Source organism: Musca autumnalis, unplaced genomic scaffold (genome assembly GCF_047663935.1).
Source record: "Musca autumnalis isolate F117 unplaced genomic scaffold, ASM4766393v1 scaffold_3, whole genome shotgun sequence".
Taxonomy (NCBI): Eukaryota; Metazoa; Arthropoda; class Insecta; order Diptera; family Muscidae; genus Musca; species Musca autumnalis.
This window is the reverse complement of record NW_027411866.1, coordinates 199105811-199117201: the sequence shown is the minus strand read 5'-3', so window position 1 is coordinate 199117201 and position 11391 is coordinate 199105811. Positions and strand designations below refer to the sequence as shown.

General features: G+C 33.2%; 1 protein-coding gene across 2 annotated transcripts in view; it reads left to right on the top strand.

The window, feature by feature from the left end:
* The first annotated feature begins 4523 nt into the window (after positions 1 to 4523).
* tay (tay bridge kinase) overlaps positions 4524 to 11391 on the top strand; it is a 170595-nt gene continuing 163727 nt past the window's right edge. For both annotated transcript variants that reach the window (XM_073976237.1, XM_073976236.1), the window contains exon 1: positions 4524 to 4681. The gene's annotated coding sequence lies outside the window, so the exon portion shown is untranslated. The remainder of the gene's footprint in view (positions 4682 to 11391) is intronic.

The window sequence follows — 11391 nt, the reverse complement described above, 5'->3', positions numbered from 1 at the left end:
AATGTTAGAAAAAAATTTCTTAAAAAACGCGGTAATAGAAAAATTAAGGAAATTGTAAAAACTCCAGCAGAAATGTCAAAATCAACGCATCAGCTAGCATATGCTTGGTTTAAATCTACGAAATCCACTCGTTTTCAACTATCAGTTCCTGGAATTCATTGGATTTCATTTGACATTTCCCAGCAAAAAAATTTTTCCTATGAATTCACTTATGAATTTTACAAGAGAGCGCGCAGCTAGGATGCACTCTATTTTACTTCCACAGCACACAGCTAGGATGCACTCCGTTTTCGATCCAAATCACAGCTTTCGATGTAGTCGTTTGGATTTAATTTAAAGGCACTCTTCGGATTGTGTTTTTAATCAATCTAAAGATGCAGTAAAAATGCAAGCTATTGCGAAATATCCCAGAATAAATAAAATGCATTTATTATTTGTGTAAAACAAGAACACAAAGAACTTTATTATATATACACAAATTAAAAAAAAATTTCCATTGAATTCAATCACATTTGAGCTCACTTCCTCCGTTCCCAATTTAATACAAGCGCATCTGATTTTCTTTCATCATCCTAAATTTTTTATGTTGCCTTCCCATCACTAGTTCCGCTTCCGTCATGGACTCCAACTCCACTCCATTAAAAATTTCAGTCTCGTGAATTACCGCAAAAATGTTCGCAACTTAAGTTGTTATTTCTTTATTTTATAACAAATTCTTCGAAATGTATACACTCTTGTTTATCTTTTGAAGAAATGTGTAGGGATCCACCAACTGTTTTTTTCTGTAGGGATCTCTACAGCAACTGCTTATAAAATGTATCGAACGGAGTGCATTTTTCACAACTCTGTTGGACTACATCGAAAAAAATTTTTTGCTGGGATAAGTTGCTAACATTTTTGCGGTAATTCACGAGACGGAAATTTTTAATGGAGCGGAGTTGGAGTCCATGTCGAAAGCTGAACTAGTGATGGAAAGGCAACATAAAAAACCTTTTGGATGATGAAACAAAATCATATACGCTTGGATTAAATTGAGAACGGAGGAAGTAAGCTCAAATGTGATTGAATTCAATGGAAACATTTTTTTAGATTTGTGTTTATATAATAAATATAATAAAGTTCTTTGAGTTCTTGTTTTACACAAATAAAAAATGCATTTATTTATTTTAGGATATTTCGCAATGGCTTGCATCTTTATACCCTAGACAGACGGCAGAGTTAATTTGCATTAAAAATTCCTTAATTTGAATTAACTTTTTACCCTGACAGACGATAGTTTCTGCATTTATGAAAGTCCCAATTTACATTAGGCGAGTTTACTTGCGGCAATTGTCAGTTTGTAGGTGAGAGAGGGTGCTGAGAGGCAAAGGGTTACCATATGCCTCACCTCTCTCTCCTACAAAATGACAATTGCCGCAAGTGAACTCGCCCAATGTAAATTGGGACAAACAGCTGTTTGTTTTGTTTGTTTATACGCAGCAGACCATTTCATAAAGTTTTACAAAAGTTCGCCAAAATATGCGAAACAAATATTCTTTCAACCACTGACTTTTTCACCACTATAATGCAAAAATAAATTTAATTTATTCGCGATATTTTTGAGTCTTTTTAATATTAAAAAATGTCGCAAAACTATAAAGGAACATTTGAAGAAGATATTATTTTCGATAGAATTGGTATGGTGGGTAATAAAATGCTTGTGAAAATAAAAATTTTAAAAATAGGTTTGATAGAAGGCGCGAAAGACGACTAGCTGCTATTCTATTCGAGAAAGACCACTACTTATTTGAAAAAAACGCGAAAATTTCTGATTTGTTTTCCTTTTTTATTTTCTTAAACATGGAAATTTGACAAAAGACAATTGATTTTCAATGCAAATTGTGTCTCAGTGCATGAATATGCTCTCTCTCCTACATGAATATGGGCTCTCTTTTACAGCATTGCCATATTGAAATACCTAAATTCAGTTTAAATTTCCTTTGATTTTGTGCATTAAGAATGTGGATAATGCACGAATTTGAATTAAGGCAGTTAATGCAAATTAACGCTGCCGTCTGTCTAGGGTATTAGACTGATTAAAAATGCAATCTGAAGAATGAATATAAATTCAATCCAAAGCAATACATCTTAGGCCTTGATTTGGATTGAAAATGGACTGCATCCTAGCTGTGTGCTGTGGAAGCAAAATGGAGTGCATCCTAGCTGCGCGCTCTCTTGTAAAATTCATAAGTGAATTCATAGGAAAAGATGTACTCCAACGGCAAATGTACTGAACACTTGTAGTGATTCAACTGCATCCGCGGATGCACAGTTTTTGCTGCGGTAGTTCAAGAACTTGCAAAGACTTCCCAACAAAAACAATTGTACAGTACAAGTGCCGAAGGAGTACATCTTTTCCTATGAATTCACCTATGAATTTTACAAGACAGCGCGCAGCTAGGATGCACTCCATTTTGCTTCCATAGCACACAGATAGGATGCACTCCATTTTCGATCCAAATAACAGCTTTTGAAGTAGTGCTTTGGATTGAATTTAAAGGCATTCTTCGGATTATGTTTTTAATCAGACTAAAGATGTAATAAAAATCTAGATCTATTTAACAGGTCACGTAAGTAGCACAAATACAACTCAGTTTTTGCCAAAAATTCTTCAATATGTCAAAACGTTTGTTTACGTTTTCATACAATTTATTCACAATAACAAAAAATTTGACAGATTGAAACCAATCATCTGGTCATTTTACGCCACCTTATTATTTCATCATGAATAAAAATGCAAGCCATTGCGAAATATCCCAGAATAAAATGCATTTATTATTTGTGTAAAACATAAATACAAAGAACTTTATTATATAAACACAAATTAAAAGAAGTTTCTATTAAATTCAATCACAATTGAGCTTACTTCCTCCGTTCTCCATTTACTAGGCGTTTATACAAGACAGACTGTCTGCAAATACAATTCTGATTTACTAACACATACATACATTTGTCGGTTGTCTCCCAGTTGTCTATCATTTTTTCACAGACAGTAGGGTTAACAAATTTTTGTAAAAATGTGTGAACTATTAGGTCTGTACGATAACCCAAAAGATTGTACAAATTTGTACAAACTTTTACAAAATGCTGTTCGATAACAAACTTGTTCAGTATAAGAGAACTGAGAGAACTCGCAAGTAGTTCCAAGAACTTGCAAATACTTTTTACTTGCGAAGTTATCGAACAGGCATAATAATTGAAATGTGTTGGAAACAAAAGAACATGAATAAAAAAAACAAGGACTCTAATACCCCGTTTATATATAACCGGATTTAACAAACCAACTGGGTTTTAAATGTCAATTCCTTTGCTTATATTTCAAACAAATCCTCATAAAGAAGGTTAACCCTGCAAAAAGCTCTAATATAAACAGCATATAACTAGGCGTTTACACCAGACAGTTTGTCTTCAAATACAACTCTGATTTACTAACACATACATACATTTGTCGTTTGTCTCCCAGCTGTCCGTCATTTTTACATAGACAGTAGAGGAGACAAATTTTTGGCATTTTTGTAAATATAAGTGAAATAATAATTGAAATATGTTGAAAACAAAAGAACATGAACAAAAACAAAACATGTGAACGGAAAATAAAAAGAAATCGACGATTTTCATTCAAAAGTTTACAACTATTTTTGCAGTTGTCGGGACGCCTACGTCACACAGGCAAGTTGTGGGATTTTGACAATCAATACATGAACTCAACTGTCCTGTCATTTGTAAACGCAGGGTAAAGGCCAGAACAGAATCAATCGTCGCTTGCTTCCCAAATGTCAAATTATAAAGGAATTCCAGTGCCTCCTAAAGGGGAACGCAAGCGGATTTGCAAAGAGGCTTTGGCATTCCTTTATAATTTGACATTTGGGGAAGCAAGTAAAGCAAGCGATGATTGAATCTGTTCTGGCCTTAAGCGCCAGTATAAACATGATAGATTTGGTCGAGTAAAAAGGAGCAGCATGTTTGTCCCGGTCGCCACTAGAGTGAATTTCATTAAAAATTCATGAAATTAGGTGTTCTTAGGTTGAATTCCCCACTACAGCAATTTCATAGTTTTACTCTTCTATGGAACTCGATCTATAGACGCCTAATTTCATGTCAAAATTTCAATGAAATTACTCTAGTGTGGCCCGGGACTTTGCAGGCATGTGATTTGTTGATATGCTGATGTGGACATATCTGTTGAAATATTTGTAATTTCTGAAATTTTCCTGTACTTTTTTCAACAAATCTGTTTATGTGAGAAATATTTGGCACCAGGCTCATTTGGCATTTTACCATTAAAAAAATAGTAAATGCTCACTATAAATTTAATGGATATTTAAAAAAAGTTGTAAAACAGAATTTCCAACTCATATTCCCATAATCAAACAATTCATCCAATTTGAGAAATACAACCCTGGGCACAACACCCCGCTACTGTGAATTCTAACGCAAACATTCACAATAGCCATAAATTGTCAACTGTCAAACGCTTCGGAACAGGAGTACCATTCACAATTAAACAATCGTATAGCGTTCGATATCTCTCGGGCGTAGAAAATTTGTTTCGGTTAAAAAACAATAAAAAAGTGGAAAATATTTAATAAAAATCATTAAAAGCTTCGTTAAAACATTAAGCGCACAATGCACAATCAAAATAGTATGAAATATATGTGATTTGCAGCCAAATTATTCGACAGTTTCTACAAAGAAAAACTCGAGAAAATTTTCAACCAACTCTTCTTTTTTTGCCTTCTCCTCTTAATGCATGTTTTCACAGCAGTGGATGCTCCACAAGCCCATACGAAAACAGAGAAACAGACAGAGATAGACCTATGTGGACGAATGAAATAGTAAATGAACGATGTAAGAAATACACACACAAAAAAGTTCATATATTTTTCTAACGAAAAAAACCAAGCAAAAAACGCAAAGCGACGACGATGTAATTAAAAATAAATATATAAATTGAAATGAAAATTAAAGTATAAAAATGCCAGAAATTAAAAAGAATATGTGCAGTGTGTAATGTAGTGGCCATTTCAAGAAATATTCGTGTGGAAAAAGTCGAAAAATTCTATGAAAAATTACAATAATTTACATCTGCGGTTGCCTCACGTCGCGTTTTTTCTTCTCATTCGTTTTACTTGGCATGTACACAGAGTACAGAGCAGTGTGTAGTGAAGAAGTGTGAATCTGTGTGTGTGTGCGTCAACCAACGAATGGAGTAAAAATGTGTTTGTATGTTTTGTTGGTGGCTCGCGCGTATGTGTGTTGTTGGTGTACTTTGGCATAATTTTGCAAAAGGTTGTTGGAAAGAAGTAGATGAAGAAGAAGTAGTGATGTAGTTGATAGAAGAGAGAAAAACACGAAGAAGAAGAAATAGATAAACGAATTGAATAATATGTGAGTGTGTGGTGTGTGTGAAATGTAGTATGCAAAGAGAAGGAATTAAGGAACCGCCGTCCTTTTTCCCTCAGCCTCCTCTTTTTCTGCTTGTGATGTGTGGTCGTTGCCGTCGTCGTCCTCGTCTTGTGTCGGTTCTTTGAGATAAATTTTACATGAGTGCTTTGCTTGATGAGTATGTGAAATGTGTGTTTTGCGCTTTTGTTGTACCAAGAAAACAAATGTGAATAGCTTAAATTAAACTATAGAAAATAATAAAAGAAAAATATGGAATTTAAAATATAATAATATTTTAAACACACCTAAACAAGTGACCGAGCGGCGACCGGCCCATGTACAGCACACGAACGCACACACAGCATTTACTTAATAATAAATGAAGTTTGGAAGTTCCATATTATTATTGTTGCTGTGTTTTATATATTGTTCTATGGCTTTATTACTATTGTTGCTGTTGTTGTATTTCTTTGCGGTTAATAAACTTGCAATGTTTTTTGTTATTTCGTCGTCTTTCATCTTCCTCCTTCTCTGCTCCCCAGGCAGCCCCAAACCAACCAACCAAAACACACAAACATCACGTTCACGTTATAATGTTTTTTGCTAAGCTCTATGCCCCCGTGTTCGTGTGTGTTTGAATGTGTGCGTATTGTTTATTTTTTTCGTGTATATCTTCCCCATTATTTCTTTTTTATTTTTATTATTATTGTTTTTATTGTTGGCTGGAGGTATATGAAGATCACTGGCTTCGTTCGTTCGTTGTTTGGTCATTATCGTTTTTGTTGCGCGGTTTTTTTCTTCTGTTGCTTTTGGTCGTAATATGTTAATTTTTGTAAATAAAATTTGTTTGCAAAAAAGCTAATTTATATTTTGTTTTAAATTAAATCATTTTGTTTTCTAAAGGGAATAAACAATAAAATTGGAGAATAATTATTATTTAATAAAGTTATCTTCTTTTTGTGTATTATCTGTCTTGCTAATTGATTGACAACTGTGAAATAACTCGAGAGTATGGAATGGTTTTGGCTTTTTTATTTTAATGTTTATTTTCTATAAAAAGGCTAACATTTTAGCATATAAAAATCTTTAGGTTTTTTTAAAAGAGTATTATTTTTATTTTTGCTTATTAATAATACCCTTCATATCCATATTCTCTATCTCATTGATTGACAAGTGTATGACAAGTCTCATACAACTCTGGTTGTCATTGCAAACCCTTGATCGATAATTTGTCATCTTGCCTTTCTGTAGGGAAGTTGAAAACATGAACAGACATACACGAATTTGTCAAATAATCAGATAAAGATTATTCACATTTATAATAAATTTTTCCCCATAGGAATAGGGAGAGAGTGGAATTAAGACAATATGGTCCATATTCAAGTCCAATGAATTAATTTTTACTTCGTCAAATTGTGTTTCTGTCTCTCTGTGAATAATACCGTATTTCGTGACCCTTATAGTACGTTTACATATAACTGGATTTATAAATCCAGGCATATCTTTCCTTTACCGACAGTATTCGAAAAAATATGAAATTATTACCACAGATAGTGCTTTTTATGCTGATTCCAAGGCTGTATAACATTTGTTGGGGAAATGTATACTTCCCGAGATATGGAACTCTGAAGTTCCGAAAATTTCCTTGTTGCTACTTAGAGAACATTTTTAATTTAAAAGAAAATGTTGTTCCCGTTCCCGAGATTTGCTCCTGTCCATAGGAGAAAGCAGGCAGGCTATTAAAAGAAACTTACGATTTAAAAAATAATTTTTGCGAACTGTCGGTAAAGGAAATTTGTTCCACATACCCCCATTATTATAAGTCTTCTTTTGTTATAGTTTGGATTTACCGAACAGATTTATAGCGTTCCGGTTAACTTAAAGTTAAAAGTGATGATTGAATTTCAAGGAAGAGCTTCTTGGCATTAACTTTCAATGTAAAAATTATATTTTTAATGTCTCCAAATTGGTTTATTTTGCATTTTCAAATCCATCAGATAGTAAAAGAACACATATAATAATGGCCCATAGCCTTCTAGGGAAATTAGAAGTTGTTCCATTTAGACCTCGTTTTGTGATGAGTAGAAAAAAATCAATTGTCTCCTTCGTTCATGTTAAAGAAATCTATAGAAGAATAATAGGATTCTAGTAGCTATGTAAATTAATCTATTTACCCATTGGAGAAAACATGTTGACTTTAGTCGGGTTTAGGCCCCCCTGTGATTTTTGCTGCAAGAATTGAAGATCCTAAGGGCTACTTGCCATAAACCTTCAAAAAATTTCCATAAATTTTATTATATTTTTCCCCAACTGAGCGTAAAATAAATATTATCAATAATTATTATCAACTAGCGGACCCGGCGAACTTCGTCTCGCTATTAAGGAATAAAATTTCATACAAAAACTCAATTTTCGATTTTTCCAATTTTCCGACTTTTCCAGAGAGATTTTCCAAAATTTTCTTCCGTAAAGACCTTCTCCTCGAAAATACGAATAACTGACAAAAAATTTTACAGAAATCGGCCTAGCCGTTCTCATTTTATGAATTACTATACATTTTTTACACCATTTTTATATATATTATCAATAATATCACTGAGAACAGTACCGTAAATTGAGACCCCCTTTAACATGACAGGTAGTAATAAGGTCCGCTATACACTTGCACTTAAAACAAGTAGGGCTAGTACGCCATTTATTTGACAGATATTTTATGGAGTTGAAAACCTAAATACTGAAACATGTATAATAAAACCTGTTAAATGTAAATTAGGCATAAGTCAAAACATAACAGCTACCACAAGAGTTACTCACAAATCATTTATATGAGAACAGGGATGGGAATTTTAAATTTGTAAAAATTTACATCTATTCTTCTTCGAACAGTACCATAATTGATCCACTTTAGTTGGCAGCTACAACAACTACATATTTACATAACTTATAACCTCCAATTTAATAAATGATGATGAATTTGTCAGTGTTGACAACTTCCGCCACATTTACTCATAGAGTATTTAGATATGTTTTAACGGAATCCTTTGATAAGAGACTAACAGGGATGGACATTTTAAATTATTAATATGAAACGAATAGAACATCTATGGAAAACATTTTTTTATCATGGAAAGAAATTGTAAATTGAAAAGAGGATCAAATAAACTCCATGGAACAGAAATGACTTATTCATTTTAGAGAATCATAAAGAGACCGACAGAGGTGGAAATTTAAAATTACTTATGATGACTAATAGAAGTTAATTTAAATTTCAGTATCTTAAGTTAATGATGATAACAAACACCACAGATTTGACAGAGTTTCTCAGAGAACATGGTACCGTAATGGGAAGAACTAATTTCCCACAATTGACATTTGTCTCAACAGTTATTCTCAAAGATTTTCTTTTCTCTTGATTAGAGATTAACAGTGCGGAGATGGAAATATTAAATTTTTAAAAATTACTGAAATTACTTCTGTGTAAGGACGTGCCTACATTTTCTGAGTACCTATGTAGGCTTCTGTAAAAACCATTAATATTAGACAAACCTCCCACTATGTCGTATATCGTCACCTGAAATACCCAAAGAGGTAACCCTCAACGTAACCCTTTGGGTGATACGTCTTTGGGCATTTCAGGTGACGATATGTATTTTTACGAGTGCAAGACCTGTCGGAGGTCTTCCATGTTTACAAGAGTCGTGGATTATTTTCTTGAGGCAGAAAGTATTCTATTTGAGAAGTTTTACAGAATAGAGAATACATGTAGATTTTCTTCAACAAAATTTTGATTAGAGACTAACACAGATGTTTAATTCTAAAATGCTTACTTATTTATATTTACATCGGGGTGATTTGATTATAGGCTTACAGGGATGGGAATTTTAAATTTTCTAAAACTACAACTTGAAGATACACTGCGCCCCGGTTAACTACCTTTCATAAAATTCCAAAAAATTGAGGCAGTTATGCGGGAAAGGCAGTTACGAAAATCCCGCATAACTACCTAATGTGGGTACTTACAAAAATCTCATCTCAGCCTTACAAAAAATGACAACAATTAGAACATAATCGCCAAAACACAAAACGGTCTATAGTAAAAAAGTCTAAAAATATATAAGTTATATTATTTAATAAGAAATTTAGTCATCAGTGAGCATAACACCATAACATTACACTGGACATCTTCATCACAATTCACGTAGTCGTCGAAATTGATTTTCTCATAAATCACCAGTGCGGGTAATAAACCGAGAAAAACATTATTAAATGTTCTTTTTGGGAAAATATTTGACGGGCAAATATCCGAATTGGGTACTTATAGAAAAGTAGTTAAGCGGGACAGTTTGAACTCATTTATATGAAAAAACTTTGAGGATTCAGATTGTGGGGCAATTAAACAAGAAAGGCAGTTAAGCAGAGAGGTAAATAACCGGGGTGAAGTGTATTCTGAAATTATTTCTGTGGAAGAATGTGCCTACATTTGCGGTGTATGTGGACCGTGTAACCTTTCTCGTTAGTAAAGACATGTGATATACAGTTGCGTTCAAAATAATAGGAGTGTCCGTACACAAAAGCAAATGGTTTAAAAATTATGGTTAAACATCTCCATTTTGACCTATTTTGCATTTGTTTAACATTGTTGACACTCCGACTGTTAACTCATTAACAGAAATGTGGTAATATGTTTTAAATTATTTACTGTTTACACCATCATTATAAATTGTCTTCAAATTTTTTGTTCAAAAAAATAGGAGTGTGGAAGAAAAAGGTCTATAAAATTATTTTTAGTTGAGTTTACGAACAAAACTGTAAATATATTAGCTGATAGTACTAAATCCAATAGACTTGAAGTTTGTTTGAAAACAAAAGCCCTTTGGTAGTGTACAAAAACAGGCTATTGTCCTTGTGGCGACTTTTCCCATAAATTAAGTACTTGCTGGGCAATCCAGTGGATTTTATAAACAAAACCTTTATTGATTAGAGTGTTTTAACACTCTGGCTGTTACCTCAAACAAAACATAATGATTGGTATCCAATAGATTAGTGTATTTTGTTCCATGAGCCAAGTTTTAGCCAGTTTCCATTACTCCTTTATGAAAGGATCGGCCAAAAAGGAGCATCTATAAGGCATTTATTCCTCGACCAAATAATTTTATGAGGTCCACAGGATGTTAAGTTTGTGTATACAATCAATTTCACTTCTACTCAAAAATTGTTTAAAGCGTGAACGGTTGAAATGTAGTTTTACACCATTCTGTAATAATCTGGCTTTGATTACACTATGCAACACTGAAAATGCAAACAACTTCTTGTATGGTTTTTTTGAAAGTAAATATTTAGACTACAAAAACCCTAGTTGGGTTTTGTCCTGTCAGTTCCAGTTCGGATTTTATGGCCTCATCTAAACCGGGCTAAATCTACGCTTTTTTGCATTTATCAGGCCTTTATCTCAGAAACGAATAGGAATTTGGTCTTGCTGTCTTTAGAAGTATTGTAGCCCTAAACTAGTAGAACTTATCTTTTGAAGAAACCACATACGAAAAACTCCATCTAGGGCATCAAAATCTATAAAATATAGGAAATTTTACATAATTGCTGAAATTCTGGTCAGTATCGGCTAAACTATTGATTTTTGCAAAAATCTTCCAAATAAAGTTCTCAACAATTCTTTGGAAAATTCTGAAACTCTAAAACGCTTACTTCATGTTGTGTCCGCGGTATTTTGCATCATATCTTTTACAACACGTACCTATTTCAAACACAGTTCACACCAACAGTTTATTCTCGCATTTCGGATTTCACTACATTATTGACATTTTTATTAAATCGTCGTTGAAAAACGTACTGAAAACAACGGCACACAGTGGTTCAGAATCGTTTTTTCCTGGTCAAAATTCTGTAACTTTTGAACGGATAGAGATATATTCATAATTCTTTTTTTGTTAGACAGATAACACAATCAGCAAG